Below are 22,169 nucleotides of genomic sequence, written 5' to 3'. Positions count from 1 at the left end.
TCATGTGTGCGTACCTCCATACACATGCATATGTATTTACCATTGGAGCCATGACAGGCTGCCCAAAAGTGACATATATGATCGAACTTTTGTATATAAGTACTAACATTACAATATGTACAATAGCGTCTTATATGGACAAACTGGTACAATACACAAATTCGATATGCGACGAATTTGCGAGAAGCTGATGTGGAGTATCGATATTATTATATATTATATTTTATTATCAGCAAAAATCTAATCGTTCACTCAACTTATACATTTGCTCTGTCAACAACAATGTAATTAAAAGTAGTTATAGTTATTAAGATCATTTACGGAATACCATACATTGTTAAAAATAAACGCCTTTGCTCTTTTCAATGGTATAATTATGTACATACATAAGTATTATTGCAATGCGATTGACAACGTATGTTTTCGGATTTTAACGATTTTGTTTGAGTCGTAGCTACTGTTGATATTTTTAGTCTCACGAATAAACATGTACATACACTAGTTCTCAAAAAACCGAATCTCTGCAATAATACACTTGTAAACTACATATATTTCGAATAGATTTAGAAGCACTGATATATGTATGTATGTATGCACGCGTGCTTTTCGACTATGTGGTCTAAACACGCAAGTTCCGGTTCAAGTCCGTTCTAACAATTCAGGGTGACGCACCATGGCGGCATTCGATACGCTATCAATCGCCTATTAATTTAGGCTCATTCAGTATTATTTTTTTCAGTTCTATTGACGGGCGCCATTGACGCACAATGGCGTATGCTTTTGTGTCGATTGGCTGTTGACAACATGGCGCCCGCCCATTGTCTGAGACGCCAATTTGTGGCTTGTTGTTGACGGCTTGTGTTAACATTGAAGCCGCCTTTGGCTTTAGTCTTCACAACCAGTTCGAAAATAATAATCTATTGTGTATATAAAGTTTTGGATCAAAAACCACTGGATTTGCTGAAAGTTTGGGCCGTAAATTATACGGGAAATTTTCTCTCGCACTAAATTTGCCGGGGCTTATTTTTTTACGCGAATTACCTACGCCTCAACGTTCGGCAGGTATAATAATAGCCAGTGGGTTAAAAGGTAATTTTGCGCTTAAAGTTCGCCGTTAAAATGCTACTCGCTGCGTTAATGTTACGGTAACATCTGTCTTTATGTTCTATTATGTGCTTTATTATATAATTTTTCGATCGATGAAGTTAGTATAGTTGTTGCTTTTTTTGAACGCGTTAGCATTTTTTTAGGTAGTAAAAGTCTGACATTATCTTGGCACAAATTTCCTTTTTTTCTATTTTTTATTTTTGCGTCATTCCATTTCCGCTGATTACAGCGAAATAAGTCGGTTCAGAAATATTACTTTGTTATTGTTGAATATGACATAATAAAATAATAAAAAATGACTGCATTGCGAAATATTATTGACTCAATATCTCGAATCATATCATAAACTTTCATTTAATAATATTAAGTGACGCTTTTATACAATTATTACTACCAAGCACGTAATAATATGCTCAAAATACATCTTTTTTTATGTGTATGCCTTTGATGTTCATTCAAATATATGTATGTATATTTATTGGGTATACAGTAAATCATTCATAAGTTTTAAATTATGTTAGATTTTTTTTCTCATTTATTTAATGATTATTAATTTTTTTTGTAATTGGCCAGGAAGGCGAATTGGGTTTATCTGTTAGGTTTTCCTGGTATAAATCTTATATGTACATATATAAAACCGAAACGGCTTATGTAATTCGTTTCTGATTGGCTGTTGTCACAGTCGTTTCTGATTGGCTGAATTGGTCAAAGATGTTTGTGATTGGTCAGTGAAATATTATTATTTTTTTTCGATTGAAATAAATTTAATAAAAAAACAAATTAATATTTTTTTATGGTTTTTGTTTCATTTTCAGGTAGCAAGCACCACTAGTATATTATTATAAATGTACTTAGCTATAGTGACGCCCTGGAGTATATCTGTAATGTCACTATAGCTTATCTGTAATAAATAAATAAATATGGACATCTACATACGACTAAACATTTCATAACTTATCAGATGACATATGTATGTCTTTTATGCGTTCAAATTGTATTATCATAATGATTCCTTAACATTTATCCAGTTAATTATTTTATATCGCCTTCAGTAGGCAATGGAAAATGAATGGAGAAAAATAAAAAATATCATCACATAATAAATTGCAAAATATTTGTTAGAAGTGAGGTTCATAAAATCATCGATAATTACAACAAAAACCTATTGTAGTAAAAAAATTAAAATATTTTAATAACAATTTATTCGAATCAATTTTTGGTACGATCGATGATGCTTACATCAAATTAAGATCAATTTATTATTGCATGTTAATTAATACAAAAACTTTTTCATTAAGTTTCCAAGCTGTATGTACATAATTGTGCCCATAATTATGTACATACAGCTTAAGTGGTCTAAGTCAAGAAAAAAGTCGATTTTATTTTTTAATATCGGTTATACTGTAATATGTATCGGTTATACTGTACAAAATGCAATGTTTTATTCATAAATTTACCTTGTAAGTTTGGACAATTTTGAAGCTGGCACATATAAATATACCTCTGATCGAAATTGAATATAATCGTAGACTCCCCCTCGTATTTTTGACCGGTCGCCTTTTACATAGAAAACGTTTTCGTGTGCAAGTCGACAGCTTGCGGTTATGAGACTTTGTTTTGGTTAACTTGTTGATCTCGCCATTGCGTTGCGTTGGTCTCACTCGTTCAATCATCCCCCGGTTCGGTTTGGTTTTCCTCGGCAGCTGCCCATTAAGCGTTATGGGGCTGTACGCCCGCCAGCCTTATCACATTATTTCTCGTCGGAGGGACAACCCTAATGGAAGAACATAAACGTAATTTTATGAGTCGACCGTCTGCCCGTGAAAATTGTCGGGGAAAACCTCCCACCATGTACCAAATATCACATATTCGATACATGCTAAACTGTGTATGTGTGTGCCGTGTTTCTGTAACATCCCCCCTCCCCCCTCCATGATCTTTTTCGCTCTTCTGGTTCTCCCCACCTCCCTCTTTCTCTCCCTTCGATATCGAATCATCGTCCACTTCACCCTCGTCTTTTCTTTGCAGACCACTTCTGAACGAAAACGTCGCCTTTGATGGAGGAGCTCTCATCGACAGTTGTTTATCCCGGTTTTCCCTCAAGTTTTTCTTTTTTTTTTCTCCTCTTTTTTAGTTTTTCAACACACTATATATCACCGACGGCTCTTGTAATAATAATGCGTTGTTATTCTTCCATTTTCTCGGCTATAACGTTGACCACTTCAGCGATACAATTTTTATTTCTACAAGATAAGAATTTTTACGCACAGAAGAATAACTTTTTCTTTATACCTTTTATTTGTATTTTATTTTAATATCAATCCATTCAATTTTTCTTAGTATCATATTACATATATGTGTATACATATTAGTGCTTCTCAATTTTTTTAAGTTTACAGAACCCTTTTTGAATCAATAGAAAGTAATTTAACTCCTGCAAAATTATGAAAAATATTTTAAATACTTAAAATGCGTTTGTTATTTTTATTTTTAAAAACAATAATACATATATTATTTTCACCAAGGTGTCTTTACGGGATTACCTCAAGGGGACACCTATGATCAACTTTGTACACACATATAAATTTATAATATTAAATTCAAATAATGATAACAAATGAAGGTAGTTGGCCAATTTGGGAGGAATCGTTTCAACAATAAAATCAGATAAAATGGCAAACTCTGATAGGAATCGATTGACTTGGTGTTACTTCATGGTCTGGCTAGCAACACTGGATCAGGGCTCAAACCCGTGAACCTTCAGTTGTTAGAATTATACGCTAACCTCTGAACAATGTTGCTGATTTGTATCCACATTTCTTATACGCGCAAAATATCTTTGAAATAGTCTCATTTATAATAGTTTCTAGTGGAGATGCCCGGCGTTGCTCTGAAGGCAAAGTGTAAAAAAATAATTTCTTCCTCATTTCCAACAAGGATAGCAATCCAAATTTGGTGGTTCTATATTGAAAATTTTGGAATTGCATTGCGGGAAAACTCAATTGCCCTTCAGTACACGGCACAGAGCCCTTAAAATGATAAATTAATTAATACTCCTATAAAATATTGTTGGTTTTCAGTTGAAAACTGAGGATTTGCATAACGGATAAACATAATCGCTCGGCGTTACCCAAGTGTTTTTTGTATGGGAGCTCTTCGGTCTAAATACATCTCAGAGCTTCTTTGGAATTCCGCTAAGGTTTTAAGTTGGAGTACTTTTAGTAGTATGTATACCGAATTTTGGTGGTCACAATAGTAAAATAAAAAGGAATTAAAATTAAAATATTAATATTATATATGAATTCAACTACTAGTGTATTGAATATTTTAAAATATATATTATCACAGTGTGGATGAAAGCAAATTGCACACGTTCTACGGAGAAAGTCGTTCATCGCTTTTCACGCTCGCCGGTCGTCTTTTATACGGCATTTTTTCGACGGTCGGAAAAGTCATTTTCGCGGACACATAAAGTGGACATTGACAAATGGAGGCACGCTTCATTTTACAACCTTCTTTTTTTTTAGCCAAAGCTGACTGCTCGGTACCCGTTTACTACACACGTTTTCCGCTTCCATACATATCCTCCGCACCTTATACGTCTCGTTTCACCGCTCAGGTGGGGAAAATAGTGCGCCACCTTCGGGAAGGATATTGTTCGGTCCAACCCAATTACCGAGATGACGGTACGCTTTCTTCCGAACCGGAAGGACGAGATGTAATAATAATGTATCATCACACCGAGCGTTTACTACCCTCGGTGAAAATGGTCGGCAAGCGATATACACGTATGTATTTATGTATGTATGTGTGTATCGTAATTTTACGTACATTTATAGCTGTACATTTTTTATTTCGAATATTAACTATTGTATAAATTGCGTATAAATTATCATTAATTTTAAATATGTAAATTTAAGTTGAAATTTGATTTTCTGTTTTTTATTATATTATTACCTAATTTATTCATAAAAACGTCTACAGCTACAATCAGCCTTTATTAGATTTTTCGTCTTATAAAATCTTTCGAGTTTCATTTTAAAAAGTTTATTTTTTTTTTGTCTCTTGAAATATTGACTCCTTGGACTAGTGCTTTGATTTATAACTTTGCATTTAATATTGTATATAATTACTATTGTTTGTTTGTTTCAAGCGCAATTCGGTCGCAGTTTAAGAATCTATAATTTGAAGCAAGTTGGTAATTTTAATTCTAAACTTGGCATTCAAATTGTAATATTGTAATATTTCAATGCGAGTATGAGCAGACGAAATGAAGTTTGCTTTTTAGTGCCAAATACACAGTCAAGAGTTTGCATTGTAATAAATGTTTCTTAGTTTATTTATGGCTCCAGTCAAAACATATCTACATCTTATTTTATGACTTGAGGAGCTCGTTTTTTTTATTTCTTATTTAAAATTAGTAACGTATATTGGATGTGAAGTGTAGGTACCACTGATTTTTCCTCAGAAGTAACAATCATCGTCGAAACGCATTTGCGTTTGACGTGCACGGTGGCGTAACGATATCGATTGCTTCGAAATATTTTTCCCCAGCCTTGAAGAGGGATTCTGTAATCAGGAGGGAAACGCCCGGTGCGTTTTGCTCCAGATGAACGTGCTGAGGGGGTCGGAAGGCTTTTATTGTTTTTCCCTTCTTTTTCACAATCACGCGAGAAAATTCACCCCTCGCGTTGCAACTTTGCCAGTGCCTAAAATCTAGTTTTTTTCGGAGTTTTTCTTATATTTCTTCGGTAATCCAATTTTAATATCGAAAGCTGGGGTGAGATAGAGCCGTCGTTAAAAAAAACACCCACGGGAATGCCGTTCGTTATCCTCTTCAAAGGCTCTCTGGCTGTATTGAAAAAGTGCAGTGTACGAATAAATTAATGCTCGCAGAAAGTATGTATACGTAGGTTTGCTTTCGACTTTGTATCGTAGAAGAGTCTGGGGAGTCGGTGAAAGGTTCGCCGTAGTAAAATTTAACAGTTTAGTCCATTATCACGTAAGGACATTAGTCGAGAGTTCGGTAATCCCTGTCGAATCATATCCGACGCCTCTTCCCATTCTTATTCAGTTCCCGTTTTCTAAATCGCCTACGGCTAATGGTTGGACCGATTCAGAGGGTGGAAGGAGTGCATTTTCATCCTCGCATTTTCCTTTATTTTTCTTTCTGTCCTTTTGCTGGAATAACGACCTAGGGGGTGGTGGATAGTGTTCGCCGCACATACAATTCGACTTTTGTTTTTTTTATGAGTATGTCTGTTTAATCTGCTAGTTCATTCATTGCACATTATCATTAAAGCTAACACAATTATTATTATACCTACATATGTATGTACGTATACGTAAATATCGTATCCATTTGTTTATCTGAAATTATCAAAAAATGCATCTGGATGACTTTTCATGCACCAAAATAAGTACATATATATATACACTTTATATGCCTTCAACCATCTCACTAGAGTTTGTTTGCTTTTCCTCACAATTTTGTGCCAATTAGTTTTTCCGAGTTTTTCTGAGCTATGCCACTTACATTTTATTTCTTTCATCCGTAGAATATGCTCAAGCCACCTTAATTGAAACCTCTCAACGAAGTTAATGATATAATAACAATTTTTTTCATCTAAATGTTTCTAATTCAGCTACTCCTTGTTATCACCGCTTCTTTGAGAAGTTTCATTATGCACAGGCATACCATTTAGTATTTAAAAAATGGAGTTTTGATAGTTACAATTTTTTAAATTGTTCGAGTACTTAATGCTTATCGTTTTTTAATTATCTATTGTAATTCCATATAATGTGAATTTCACTCCGAGATTTAATATCAATGGTAAAAGCAATTTGTTTAATAATGCCGACCTAATCTACCTTATCGAAAATCGTTTATTGAAGTATGAAATTCAAATTATAAAATAAGTATGAAGAGTCGATTATTCCATTATGGAAGTTTATAATAATTCTTCAATAATACGACCACTCTTCAATAATACTATCGATTATATCCATCATAATGCAACTGTTACAGAGCGATAATCCATTTCACGTACTTTTCGCATAGACATTTTTCCAGCAAATTGAATTCGTTCGAGAGGATTAATTTCGTCTCGGAGTCTCAGGGCGTGATGATAAAAAATTCACGTTCGGCCACAAACCCTCCAATGCAATAAATGCAACGAATTGCATTTTCCTGCAGAATTCTCCAAGGGTCTCTACGGTCGTAAAACCCGCAACTCCATAAGGAAGTGGATATACTCCACTCTTACATACATATAAGCCGCTCACCTCCTTACGCATGCAGTCGAGATAAAAAACAGCAGGGGTTAGAAATTTATATAAAATATTAATTTACATATTTCTACGGAAGAAAAATCTAGACTTTTCAGTGAGCATTTTTTTTAAACGTGAAATATTAAATAGCAAAAATAATACTTCTAATACTAATGCCACGGCTATTTTATTGTATATAATTAGAGCCTCGTAATGGTTGACTATCTCTGCTCCAAGAGGGTTCACATGAAAATAAATATATTTTTTTATTACATCGCACGCGGTAATCTCTATTTCAATATGTTGCGCGGAATTGAATTTGATCTGTGGAGGGTACACCGACACATATAATGTGGTAGCAAATCCTTCACATGTGGATGTAAAACATTTCCATTTTCTTACATCGAATCTACTGGAACCTAGACGTGCGAGCCTTAGTTTGAGAACAAGTTCTTATTCTGTACTAATATTGTTTAAGTTGCTTAAATTTCGTCGGTCTGTTTATAAGAAAAAATATTAACTTATTAAACCTAATGTTTTAAATATTTAGATTTTTATACTAAGACAGTTTTTTACTTTATTATTATGACTATTAAAAATATATTAGATGAATTACCGGGGTGGTTGAAAATTTTTATGATACTACGAGATATTATAATAAATTTGGCGGGTTCAAAATTGAAAATATTGGGTGTGGGTTGTTCAAAATTGAAAGTTATGGAATTGCATAGCAGACAAACACACTTCATGTTTTTGTATGGGAATTCCACGATCCAAGACTCCGAGCCCTTCTTAAATATGCCAAGGTTTTAAATTGGGTACTATTTATATTTTTTAATTTAATACTTGGGAAAGGCGGCACGACATAGTCGATGGACCCAATTTTATATTTTCCCGTGATGCTATTTTCGGGTTGCCCCTAAGCAATATCTACGGTATTGAACTAACATATATATAAATTTATAGGTTATAAATTTGTGAAATCATTATCAAATACATGTTATAGTGTGTAGGATGGTTTTTGTCAATTTGATACGGAAACCATTTAGGATAGGAAACTATCGACTTATTGTCACAAATATCCATGTCTGACTAGCAGCACTACAGAAATACTCGGAAAATATTATTTTCAAAGAAAGTCAACCCACGGAATTGAACCCGACAACCTATCGGCGTCTAGCATTAAAGCAACCATCAAGCTTTGTTGCTGGCTGAATTTGAAACTGTATACCACATTTAGTGATCTTAAGTCGAAAATTGTGACTTGATCGCGGTCGTACCCACAAATACATACGTATTTTTATACATATGTGTACATATGTATATTGCACATATGTATAAAAATATATATATATATATATATATATTTTTTTTGAATAAAACTTCTTGATATAAAACTTATTTTGATATAAAACTTATTTAACGAAGGTATGGTGAATTGCTTTGATGTATGTAGTAACTAAAGTGGGACGATGGGAAAGACGATTCTCACTCTACGTGTAATATTTCACTTCTCCCCCCCCCCCATTCCCCGTTGAACGCTGAAACATTGCACGAAACTAGAGTAGCACTCTCCCACATTTTGCTCCTTGGGAATTATCTCACAAAGAAAGTATGTTCCTTATCTGGTGTGTATGTAAATTTTATGTAAAGAAATTTTGCTTCTACATATGTAGGTGTAGTGTAAAACATACTGTCGATTTTTTCGTAGGAAATATGGTTGATTTTCATTCGCTTCGTCTTACTTCCGTATCGATCGCATTTTTGAGAAACACAAATACCATCACATCTGAGAAGATTTAACCCTTGTTGTGAGTCAGCTCAGTATGTTTCCACCCCGGTTTCGTTCCGGCGAACCTTTACACCGCGTCACCCTCGACCAGTTTCTGTCCATTGACATTGAGCACGCCGAAATTAGTCCCAAGACACCTCTTTGTTCACCGCACACTGGATGTTCGACCATCTTACGTGCCACAGAGACACAGACCGGAAGCCGTGTATTTGTATAACGCATTTCGAGGGCGAAATTATTTCGGTAAATTTCGCCAAAGTTGGGAAAACCAGACACGTCCGTGCACACATGCGGAAATTTTCCACAAAGTCAACTTCGGCGCGAATAATAGACTCAGTGTCTGGTTGCCGTGGCAGACGCTGCAATGCCGCATACGTATGCATATACACACATTACAGGGTGGTTCAAATGCAAAGTTAATAGGTTATGAACTAGGCGGAGGGTATGGCGAAAGTACGTACGGACTGGTTCGTTTGTATGGCTATGCATATAGGATGTACATATGTATGTACGTTGGTCCAAGAAAATTGCGTTTGGCCTCTTGACGTCTACGACCAAAATGGGGGAGAAAATGCAAGCACGAACTGTACTATTTCGAATTTTAGAATAGCATAACTTAGAAGGGGGAGACTTGCAAGATTTGCACGAACCGAATAAAGCGCATAAAATATTAAAATTTATATATCGCAAAGCCATGTTCCGTCTCATGCCTTGTAATTTATTTAATTGAAATTCTATTATTCCTTTTGAGTTTTGACATACATATTATGTATATAAATATGTATGTACATATTTGATCAACAGTTTGATTCGTGTTTAATTATTTGTATACGATGAATGATATTATTTTGTACGGATCCAATTCAATAAGTAAGTTTGTTCCAACTCAATAAGTAAGATTCAACATTTTATCTTTTTTTACTATTATAAAGTATTTCCAGTGATTATACCTATACATATATGTATGTACATACATTACATACATGGAAATTTTGGCGGATTTGTACTGTGCACCACCAGTTCAATTATAATCAGACGAATAACTTAATTGATTACATTTTCCATAGTGTATTCATGCGAAAATCAGAAGGGGATGAATTGCAAAGATAATTCCATCAAATCTACCCATATAAAATTCATAACTACGTAGATCGGTTCATTGCACGTAAACATTATTTCAATTCGAAGTGCTTTGCATTTTTGATTTTTATTTGCGTGATTGAAAACTCCGCTCAGCTTATATTTATCCCATACTAAATTGGATCGGAAAATAATAAAAAAAGTAAACCGAAAGCGAATTTTTTAACGTGAATTATTATTTAAAACAAAGTAGTTATTTATTAATGCATATATGTATGTATGTATGTACATAGTCGCGAAGTATAATAACAGGGCGCGAAGCTGAACACTAAATCGTTCTTGGGCAAAAAAAGCCCATTTTTCTAAGAATTTAATAACGTTCATGTATAACATTATAACGTAATAGGACGTATGTAAAAGATATGAGATGATTTTTTTTAAACGCTTTATACGCTATACGTACAATTAAACGGCGTGAGGATAATGTTAACTATGGGATACGGAATGAATTTAGTATAAAGCTTTCAATTTAGACTTTCATTTCGTTAGGGCGACTTTTCCCTTAAAATATATATATGAGGGAGAGAAAAAAATCACCTCCCCTACGATGAGTTTCGTTTGTTATGCCGGACACATCTTCAGACCTACCCTCTTCTTTCTTCTCCTCATCCTCCTTCCAAGTTTCATGCAATCGATTGTTCGGTTTATTGCACCTGCGAATGGTCAAGCGATGTTGCCGCTGGTCGAACGACCATTTTATTCAAATCTTCGGAAGTCGAAATGAATAAATTTCGCGCATTTCGATTTTACACATTATAGACATTTTTCCTTTCGTGTATTTGAAGGCATATTGTTAAAATGTACACATTTACGTTTTCGATTTGTAAATACTCGCGTGCAATTCTATAAGCTTTCAGGGAATATATTTCAAACTAACAGTGAAATTTAGCACTAAAACTTGTGAAACAGAAAGTGTCTTGCAGATGAGGCTTTCGCACACACAGATGTACATAAAATTTTATACAATTTTGAACGTCATCACGAATTTATGTCCGCTCGCTTTTGTTTAGAACACCGGGTGTTCTTCATGCGAAATTTAATTCTCGTTTTACCCACACATAAATCTCATAGAATATTTCCATTTTGTGTGTTCTTGTTTTTTATATGTTATCAAATGTATTTTAGAGGAATGTGTTCTATATCTGTGGCGTGTGTGTAAATACATACGTACATATATGTACATATACACACATACACAGATAAAGTAATGTAATCATGTTTAAAATTCGATCACGGGAAATCGATACACCTACTCGATTTAACCTTAAGAAAGTGTCGATGTTAACCGTATATTTTACTACTGTGTTAGCGATGTTGGTGTGAACCAGTCTTTTTCAAATTACAGCTTTTGGAATGGTTATTTATGAACTTGTTCTGGATAATGTAAATCGCGAATAACTAGTATTTGAAACAGTAATGCGAGATTTTATTTTAAATTTTTAGATATTTTATCGAATAACTTTTTAGGGTGCAATTATTTGATCGACGAGGTGGTCGCCAACGCCTGGATGCGGACAAGGCATTAGAAGAAGAAGAATAAATATGTGGTCAGTATTTAATCTGATCCTTATTAAATACTAGTTGTTTTACCCGGCTTCGCTCAGTATTTGTAATATAACAGCTTAAACATGGCGAATCTAATAGTATATTCATTTGATTTTTTTTATTAAATTTATTTGCATCGAAAAAAAAATATTGAATCGTTGTAATAGAAACTTTCCCAACAGTTCCCATCCAAAAATACTTACATACAAAGTCTCTTTCGAAATTATATATTAGATGTATTACGTAGTTAAATATGATACCACCATCATCACCATTCACAGCAATTAGTTATTAACTGCTGTGAATGGTGGGAATGAAGGGCCTCTCCAACATGCTTCCATTTGTCTCTGTATTGGGCGATTATAGGACATTTCATCGCACGACCATTTCATTGCGGGGACAACTCACCGACAGACTTCATGCAACATTTTTTTTAATTATACTATACGGCAATAAAAATATATTTAATTTCATCCACCCACTCATCTCCCTTGTGGCTTTCATCGCATCCGTTTACATTCTTTCGGGTACCATTCGAGCACTTCTTTCGTCTGTTCTTTTAGCTTCGTCACCCGTCCATTGACATTTTAATTTCTTTAATCCCTCGATTATATCAACTACCCTTCTCACCCACGTATTCTGTTTTCTATCAAAGGAGCTCAATTGAATTCTTAAGTTTTTATAGGTCAAACTTTCTATTTTTTGTCATTTTGTAGTCAATTGTAATTGAAAAATATTTTGGTAAGTAAGGTTGATTTTTTTTATTTTATTGTAGAATCGTGCATTTGAATAATTCAGGGATTTAATTCCAAAATATTCATTGTAAAGAAAATTTATACAATAAAATAAAAATAAATGTTTTAATCAGTGGAATGTAATGACAAAACAATACGAGCCATAATATAATGGGGTAATAAAATTTTACGATTCATTTCCGAATGAAGAATTCATTAAAAAAAAAATTGTATTGATTTTACATAATAATCTTTGTATTGTTTCAATAGCCATAACTTTGTATGGACGAATTTTGAAGCTTTTAATATGTATGTATGTATCATGTGTGCATATATTGCATCACACACGTTCGGTGCTCTTATTTTTTTATTCTATTTTAATTGTTTCACTTGAATGATTCGTGTCGTAATTGTAATCATGCAATTTGGAACAGATTTGTCAGTATGACACTGTTATGAAAATTAACATGATCGATCGTAATCGTAATGTACGTTTTTATAATATTAGGTTTCAATGTTGTCGGAACGGTTAGGTAATGACCGGTCGATTAGCAGTTGTGCGGTAGGAGAACCGGTGCTTAAACTATCTAAATACATGGCATTGCCGAAGAACAAATCGAGCGTATCGTATAATACGTATAATCAAACGGGGAAATTATAGCAATATAACTTATTCGGTTATAATGGAGGGGTTTTTACGTCTCACGGTAAGCTGTCGGACGACTTTCGTCGTACAATTACATACATACATATACGCTTTAGGCAAGAAACATCTCGGATGGATTATTTTCATTTGATTGGGACGAATCTTTCAATTGAAGTTCGTCTGAAGGATCGACTTTGTTTTGTTTCAGATTTGAAAGATGCGTGATTAGTTGCTCGAAATGGGCCAATAAGTACATAGGTCTTGAATTCCTTATTTATATTCAATTCACCCATACTGTAGAGCGGTGTGCTCTAATTACGAAGGAAAATTAATAGGTCGAAGGGAAAGTATTGTTTGTTTGGGAAAAAGTCCGATCTGGCCCTGCAGGTGGTCCGAACAAAGCCTCGAGCCGCCTCTGCAACGACCGGTAGATATGTTCTCGTCTTCTCGGGGATGTAACTAATGACCCTGGTGCACGTTAACAATAATCGCCTATTTGTCTTTGGCTTGCACAACGAACCAAAACAATTAAAAGCAACCGCGTTTTTCGCCTTCGTGGCGTTTTGTGTGAACCAGTTCTGGGTTTTATACATGTGTTTACGAATCGTGATGATAATCTTTAATTAAGCCTGAGTTATAAATCTAACGTTATTGTTAGTGTAGGTGGACGTTGAGGTAGTATATTCATTTAACTCTTTTAATTTGAGCTTCTTTTTTATACCTAATGATGATTTCATATTGTCTTCTGGATTCGATGAGAAATTTTATATCCGTCTATAGATACAATCGGTTTATTATTATATATTTTGAGTTCAGAAAAATTTAATTGATAATTTTAATAACATTTGCAGCAGTTATAAAAATCCAATAATTTTAAATCATGATCAATTAATCGAACATGCTTGCGTGTTTCTTCTATGTTTTTGCACTTTTACTATACATATGTATGTATGTACACCAAGCAACAAAAATATCACGTTTTTAGTTACCTGAGCGGAGACTGAAATTTTTTTACTAAGTTTGATCCATTGAATTTGAATTTAATAATGGTTTTTGTTGCTCAATGCTATATATTATATATGTACCTACATAAAGTAGAAAAAGATCCTCGATCAATTTGTCATTCCAGTTATGACATATGGACGGGAAAATTGCGCATTGAACGAAAAAATGCTGCGTAAAGTCTAATGCACTCAAACAAGTATGGAATGATGCGTGTTCGGCTTAAGGAGGAGATATAGAAGGTTAGAAATATGACAATGATAGTTTATATAATGGAGAGAGTAAAGATATTGAATTGAGGCAATGGGAGGGTCACGTATGGACGATAGATGGACGAAAAAAGTACTCGAGTGGTACTTTAGAGAATGTAAAAGGGCAAGGAAAACCACAGGGGAGATGGGTAGATGAAATAAGAAAAATGTTTAGGATGAGAGTTGTTAATTGTAAGATAAAAACTAATAGAAGCATATTGTAGAGACCTTCATCCGGGAGTGGGTGGCGTTGTACATGTATGTACAACGTTGTACATTCATTAAATGGTAAACGGATTATTTCGCACATTGCGATCGCGCACACGAAAATCGTTGCCACGAAAATCGCGAATACGGAATTCTAGCACTCGTGTGCTTGTTAGTATAAGAGTTCACGTGTGTGACTCTAGATGGGTGGAAGTTTCTGGTGCCAGATATTCCGTGATCGAGATATAAGTGACGTGTGCAAGATCGCTTTGTGCGGAATATTCACCGAACCATATTATACATTGATGATGATGACGACATAAAGTAGGTGATAAGCTTATGATTAGTTTGGTCTAAAACCTTTTTGTCATTGAAAAATAGTTAATAAAATACATAAAATTATTTTCATCTTACCACGTACGTATTGGAAATGGTGTCTCTAGTCTAGTGCGTATATAACAGTTTATTTGCCGATAGTTTCCGATCTTGGCGAACACCAAAATAGATAGTAGTTTAAAATAGTGCGACTTTGAATTTATTATTTACGAAATAAAACTTTTATTTCCACGTCGTAAAAGTATAGTACAAGAGAGAGTTTTCCGTAGTCTGTCGAGGTAAAACCTCCCGCACCATATTTTCTACAAGCCGGAAAACTACTTCGCTACTTTTAAGAGTTTAACTCCATTTTTTGGGTTCTTATTTTTAGTATCACACACGTTTTTGGTCGTTATTCATTGAAGTTCAAATGGTATTCGCGTACAATATAATCATATACAATGTAACAGTTCTTTTGAATGTAATATTGATACAACAATAAAATTGTATGCGTAATTATTTTTTTGAAATAAAGCAATTAATCAATTAGGTGTTGACAGTGCTGAACGTGTAGGTAGTGATTAACGATACGATTCATTTTGTAGACATACATATGTGTGAATAAAAGCGACAGCTATTTGCAGAAATCGCACGTGTGTGAAAGAGATAGCGTATGTATTATTTCTATTGTAGCAACCAATCAATGTCAATCCTGTGTTTCGTCGATCAATCTCAGGTTGATTTTATCGAAACTTGATTAACCAATATCGAATTTACAAGTTTATTTCGCTTTCATTTGTCTTCGTATATGCAAAAGTAGATGAAAAAGCATACATTTTTATTGCTTTTTCTACTTCGAAAATGGGCAAATAGAAGTAAGTTACAATGAATTTATATTAAGAAAATAATATCAATGGAATGGATGTTGGCGTTTTTGGGTATCGTTTCGTTTATACGATTTGTTTTATAGGTGCGCCGCGCCATCTTGGGACGCGTCAGACGTTGAGATTTCCGCGAATTTTCGCATTTTATTCGTTTTTTCCTCGTCGCCGGGAGGGAAAATATTCCCCGCAGACGCCTCAGACTCTCAGCCCTCTTCTTTTACATCTTCCCCACTTCATTTTTCTTCCTAGAATGCGGTTTAAATTTTTCAATCTCGTTCACAATTGGCTTATGCTCAGAGATCTTTTTGAATTATTCTGCACTATCAAATTTAATTAGAATCACCTAGCAAACGAGCGAGCCTCCAACAAAATTATGGTCGATGGGGATGTTTTGGCTTATGTTTCTCGGTGTCCCTTTCCGCAAGATTTATGGTCGGAATGTTACGAAGCGCATTCCGGCATTGCTCTTATGAATTATGTACAAATGTTTCGTCCTGCTATTCGGGATTATATCCTTGTTATTATAACGCTCATAATCACGCCAACGCTGCCCACCCTTTCCCAATACAAGCAATGAAATACTCAAAGAAAATTCCAGTCTATATAAATAATATATTATATATAAATTTGGGTATGTTTCTATTATTATCAATACGTAGGTACATACATACATTATCATACTATAAAATAAATTGACATTTTTTTTACTTAAAACATTTTTAAGTCATATTAAATTTAATGTAGAAATATTTGCTTTGTGTATCAAGGCAATTTTGCTGTAAACGACATATGTACCTATGCAGTTGAAAAACTTACTTTTCTTTTTGTGTGAGCGCAGTTTTTCTCGTAAAAATATATTTCCTATCCTCTCTTCGACTCAACGGCAGCACAGAAGCCTAATATTTTCCCCATTTTCCTTTGTTGTTTAATGTGTTGTTTTTTTTTGCTCTCGCTTCTATTGTAGAAAAGAATGTATCACTTCCAACCGGCGGAGAGCTCTACAAACAATCTCTGGAGATATAAACCAGAAGAAACAAGCAAACCTTCAAGTGTGTGTACACACGCACACAAAATACGAAAAAAATATAGAAAAAAGTAAAGGTTTCATCGCAATCTTAACCGAATGTTGAATTTCTACCGAAAGGCTATTTTTAGGATTTCGCGGAAATCGACATACATACATCAAACGAATCGCTCGTCATTTCCGAAATTGTAATTTTGAAATGAGTTTTATTTCACGCTAATACTCATTTATTGTATGAAATTTATTTTATTTCATATAAAAAATGGCAAAGGTTGTATCAAATGTATTTCGTTGGATATTTTCATCAAATATCTACTACGAGATGCTTGCTTCATCCTTTCCCCCTTCTTCATTTCGGGGGACGGAAAGATTGAAAAATCCACTCTATCTTCCCCGTTCCTTCCTCTACCAAATATTTATTGACATCCAAGGATACTCCAAATCCATCCAATAGAGAGTTGAGCGCGTTTCGATAAATCAACGGGTCCCCTGTTCCCGGCTCATATATCCGTAATACGAAATCAATATGTTTGCATGCGGAGCTCTGAAACGTTCTTTATGAAAGTATCGTGGAAAAAAGTACTCGCAGACTTTTCATCGTTTGATTGAAGAACGATCGATTCGACGTTTTTATTGTTGATTTAACCGCATCTGTGAATTTTAAACGTCAATATAAAGTAATCCCGCGGGAGGAAAGAACTATGATTACGCTCGAAAATGTTAACACGAGCCTGCCAAATTAACGGTTTGGGAATAGGGTCCAATTAACCAGTCGTGGGATGGGTTTCCGACCCATTTCCGGCTCAGTTGAGGCTCTCAATATCCGGCTTTTTGGCCCTGTATTTCATTAGACGCCACGCTATATTCGATTGTTTACGAAAGTATTTTATGTGGCTAGGTGAAAAAAAAGCCTCTTTCCGACCCCCTCTCCTGATGGAAAGGGGTGGGTTTTTCCGAGTAGACCTGAGCTATAAGTGAACCGTAGAAGTTCGGACTGATTTATCAGCATCGGGAAGACAAATGATGAGATTTCTCGAACGAGATTAGGGTAGATTCCTCTTCGTCCGATGCCTCTAGTTTATATATTGGAAAATCGATAATGTTGCCTTATATCTAATTTATTATGCAGTTTATTTAATGCTTTTCGTTTTATTTGTTTCAGGTGGGTGTCGAAATTATATCGATTGATAGGTATTTATATTATATAAATACACGATTGTAATGTTTGGCGCCGAGTTGACTGGCGTGTTACAAAATACTATACTGTCCGAGGGGGTCCGGCTCAACAAGAAAGACCTCGATGTATGTACTTAGTTGTAATTGATTATTTTCCTGTCACAATATAGGGGTAGAATATAAGAATCATTAATGTTTAATGCCGTGGATTCCAATGTTATAAGTGAAGTCGACTGAATTATACCGAAACATTGAAGAAAGGGAAGATTTATAGAGCTATAAATGTTTAGGGATGAGTCATTGATTAATCTACATATGTATGTATGTATGTTAATTTCAAACTGTAATCTTCACATTATATAATAGAAATTATTTAATACTAGTCAAGGTCGTATAGTTTGGTCGTTTTGGTGATTCCAACTGTTATAATATTTTTGAAATATCATGTCTTTCTTCAAATAAATATATATGTATATTACCCACAATAGAGCATTTCCGGACGACTCGCGACTACTTTTTACTTACCTCTTATTAATTCCTTTTTGAAATTGCATTTTAATCAGGGCCGCTTCAAAATATACTGATTCCGACTCCGACTTGAACGATTGTACTAAGATCAAATTTTCTTGCCTATGTATAAAATTGTAAGTAATAAAAATAATGATTTTCAAAATATAAAAAAATTAAAGGAATAATATAGTAAAAATCACTAAAAATTGAGATATAACCAAATGAATTGAATTATTAGTAATGAAATATGTAGGTATAAATAAAAACTAGGTAGATTCATATTCTACATATGTATGTGTATGAATTTCATATAGGCACCTATGCATGTACATATTACAAACAAATAAATTGAATACAAAAATTGAGAGTAAAAATGAGAAAAAAAAAGTATGAGATGGAGGAAACACATCAAAATACATACATACATACATACGTTCATTCAACGATTTTATTTATAATTTAATTTAAATTCATGGTTTTTATAGTAAAATTATTAAATTTCAATTTATCACTGGATTTTCTTCCATATAATTGGAGACTTTAGGTGACACATATAATATCATTAATTAAAGAAAATAATAAAAAGTCTCCAACTCCGACTTTGCTTGAAATGTTACGACTCCGACTATTTTTGATAATATTTTATTTACTAAATAAGTTTTGTGCATATTGCACTTATATAAGTAACGAATGTCTAAAGTTCAATAGTTACGGTGCGAATGAATTAAGTCGAATTCAGTCAGCTTTTTCGATGACTCCCACAGCCCTGCAACATACATTTATGTACTTTTCAATTTATTGATATTGCGTTGAATTGAAAGCATGATAATAGTCATTGTCAATGTCATGATTGAAGCTCAAAGCTGTTTTCAAATCGTAGTCAAAATTTTTATGCAGTTTTATTTATAATACATATATTATTATACATATAAAAAGGGGAAAGCTATTTACACTGAATCTCTGCTCAATTGGGAATAATTAAAAAAAATGTGAACTTCAGTAATCCCGTTGATATCTGCATAATATTTTATGATAAACTACACAAACTTTCTTACATATAGTTATGTATATGTGTATGTGATTGCAGACAGTTTGTCCCTTGCATTGTTTATGCGCGCCTTTACAGCCTCGCGTCGTCTGCACTTGTTGTTTCCAGATTGCTTCTCTCCTCCTCCACACCTCATCCTCGTTCCGACTGTCTACCCGGTTTTCAGACGGTTTTTTCCCCTTGTTCTTATTACGTGCATGTGTGCGAGTATTAACACTTTTACGTCAGGCGTCTCACCCGGTTTACGGGCGTTGCCATTAAATTGTTGCTGAATTTGCTACCCACCCTAAAAAACACTCATCCCCCGAACGATGTATGTACGTATTTTTATTTCGCAGCGTCGGAGTGCTTTCTCACCCGGATAGATTAGTCTCATATATAATACAGTTCACGAACAACCGTATACTATCATCATTTAACATTTAACAATAAATATAAACGTTGAATGCGATAGTAAAGTGTCCGTGTTTACGAGCGATCGAAATGCGTAACAGTTCTGGTTTTCTACAGATCGCAATCGTAATTTAGCAGGTTGCATTCAAATATGCGTTCCGATTGCATTCTGGGACTTGTTTATTTGTCGTTGAATGTTTGAATATTATTTTGTATGCATATTTGATATTGGATAAAAAATACGCCGACAGCATAAGAAGCTTCTTGCGAAGGAAGAGCAATGTAAATTATTTGTGAAGATGGCGGCCGTCTCGAGCGTGGAATATTTCAAATGCAAGCAAAACTTAGTTACTACGTGCAAAACTTTCAACTACTGCCATCAAACGAGAGTCTCGCGTCCTACAGTTTGAGAGTCTCTTTTCATTTTATCATTTTGAATGGCAAAAGTTTTTTTATCCAAATTCTTAGCATAAAGCAGATGCTAAGTCGGTGAGTCAACTTTTGGACTCACAAATTTGATTGATCTACTGTTGACCCTTTTGTTGTTTAAAAAAATATTTATCTCTATCACCACTGTAAATCACACGAAAAAAGTAATTAAGTAGACAAATTAAGTCTATCAGAAATTTTGGAATGGAAACTTTAATATCTTAATATATATATTTTGATAAACTCACCAAATTGAATATATTATTGACAACAGTAAACATAATATACATATGTATATCGAGATTTGACTCTCTTAAATTTTGTTTGTTGGGATAATGCTTAAATCGTACAAAGTTTGTTTCATGAAGTTTTTAGGTTTTTGGGTCAAATAATCCCTTAATTAATTTATTTAAATGTAAGGATTTAATAAACAATGCAAACAATACTATTTGTATAAGTGAAATTTAATATTTGGCGAATAGAACCAAACAAATTATTCTATCTTTAAATATTTCACCCGAAAAAGCAATTATATTATCTGCGCGTTGTTTTTGATTTATTGAGTCGTATTTTATAAAATTTTCTTCTGTATTCGGATCAATTTTCTTTTACGACCCAACTTCGGTGGGTGTACATTATGCAAAATGAGGGAAACTGTGAAAGTCAAACGAGAATAATTAATGAACGGATGAATTTTATCATCAGCAAAAGTGTATGGGCAATTTTTTCATTTGCATAATTTAAAATTTCATATAACAATTGAGTGCAAATACATATATATTACAATCGTCCGAAGAGAAACCTCGCATAATAGTTGCACTGATGTGGGCGATCATCAACCCTCTTGAATGCAAGCCTCAACTCACTTCCCCAACTACTCAAGATCCTAAGGCGGTTTTTACAGGCGGAAGGACGTAAAAAAAGAAAGAAAAGTCCGCCAGGATGTTCCTAATTAAGCCTGCTCGGGATGGGGGGACCTTCATGAGGGGGTTGGCGGATGGAAATTGGTTGAAGAGGGGGTGTTTTAGTGACAGCGAAACTCCGACACCACTTCATTAATTCACTGCGGGGTATGGCGAAAGGGGGTGGTGTGGGGTGAAATTGTGGACGTAAAGTATATAAACTGGGTGGTTTTTATCGACGCGCATAATACACCCATCATTCGAAACGATCGCAGTACGATGAGAAAAAAGCGACACAACGAAAGTTATCGTCGCTGGGAGATGATTTAATAACGAATTATGTGCGCGGGAGACGTAATGAGAACGAGTTATGGCTGCTTTTTCGTTGATGTAAAACTCAATTATTAATTTTTCAATTTGTTAACTGCCGTAGTAATTTTCCGCGAAAATGTATTGTACGAAATTTCATTTAATGCGGCGCCGGCTAGATTAAACGCGAGTTGAATGTTCGTTTGTAAATTTTCCATATTATATTTTATTATTACAGAATTTTGTAAGATAAATATTGTACATATGTATACTCGTTCGTATTTGTATAATGCTATGATGTATAGGAAGTTTCTTTTATTGTAAAGAAACATATTATTAGTTGCAAAAGTGCCTGTTGTCTGAAGGAAGCTAGGTACTTAAAGTTGCCCTATTAGTATACATCTACTGTAAACTTGTTTTATGTAAATAAATATCTGTAGGTTCAAATATATAGAAAAGCTGAAAGCAAACTTGCAATTTCATCA

At 34.2% G+C, this 22,169-nt stretch overlaps 1 long non-coding RNA gene across 1 annotated transcript in view; it reads left to right on the top strand.

The window, feature by feature from the left end:
* LOC143911734 (uncharacterized) overlaps positions 1-18,762 on the top strand; it is a 73,626-nt gene extending 54,864 nt beyond the window's left edge. The window contains exon 2 of the long non-coding RNA XR_013260588.1: positions 18,080-18,762. This is a non-coding gene — a long non-coding RNA (uncharacterized LOC143911734). The remainder of the gene's footprint in view (positions 1-18,079) is intronic.
* The last annotated feature ends 3,407 nt before the right edge of the window (positions 18,763-22,169 follow it).

This window comes from Arctopsyche grandis, chromosome 5 (genome assembly GCF_051622035.1).
Source record: "Arctopsyche grandis isolate Sample6627 chromosome 5, ASM5162203v2, whole genome shotgun sequence".
NCBI classification, from domain to species: Eukaryota; Metazoa; Arthropoda; class Insecta; order Trichoptera; family Hydropsychidae; genus Arctopsyche; species Arctopsyche grandis.
This window is presented reverse-complemented; position numbering and strand designations above follow the sequence as displayed.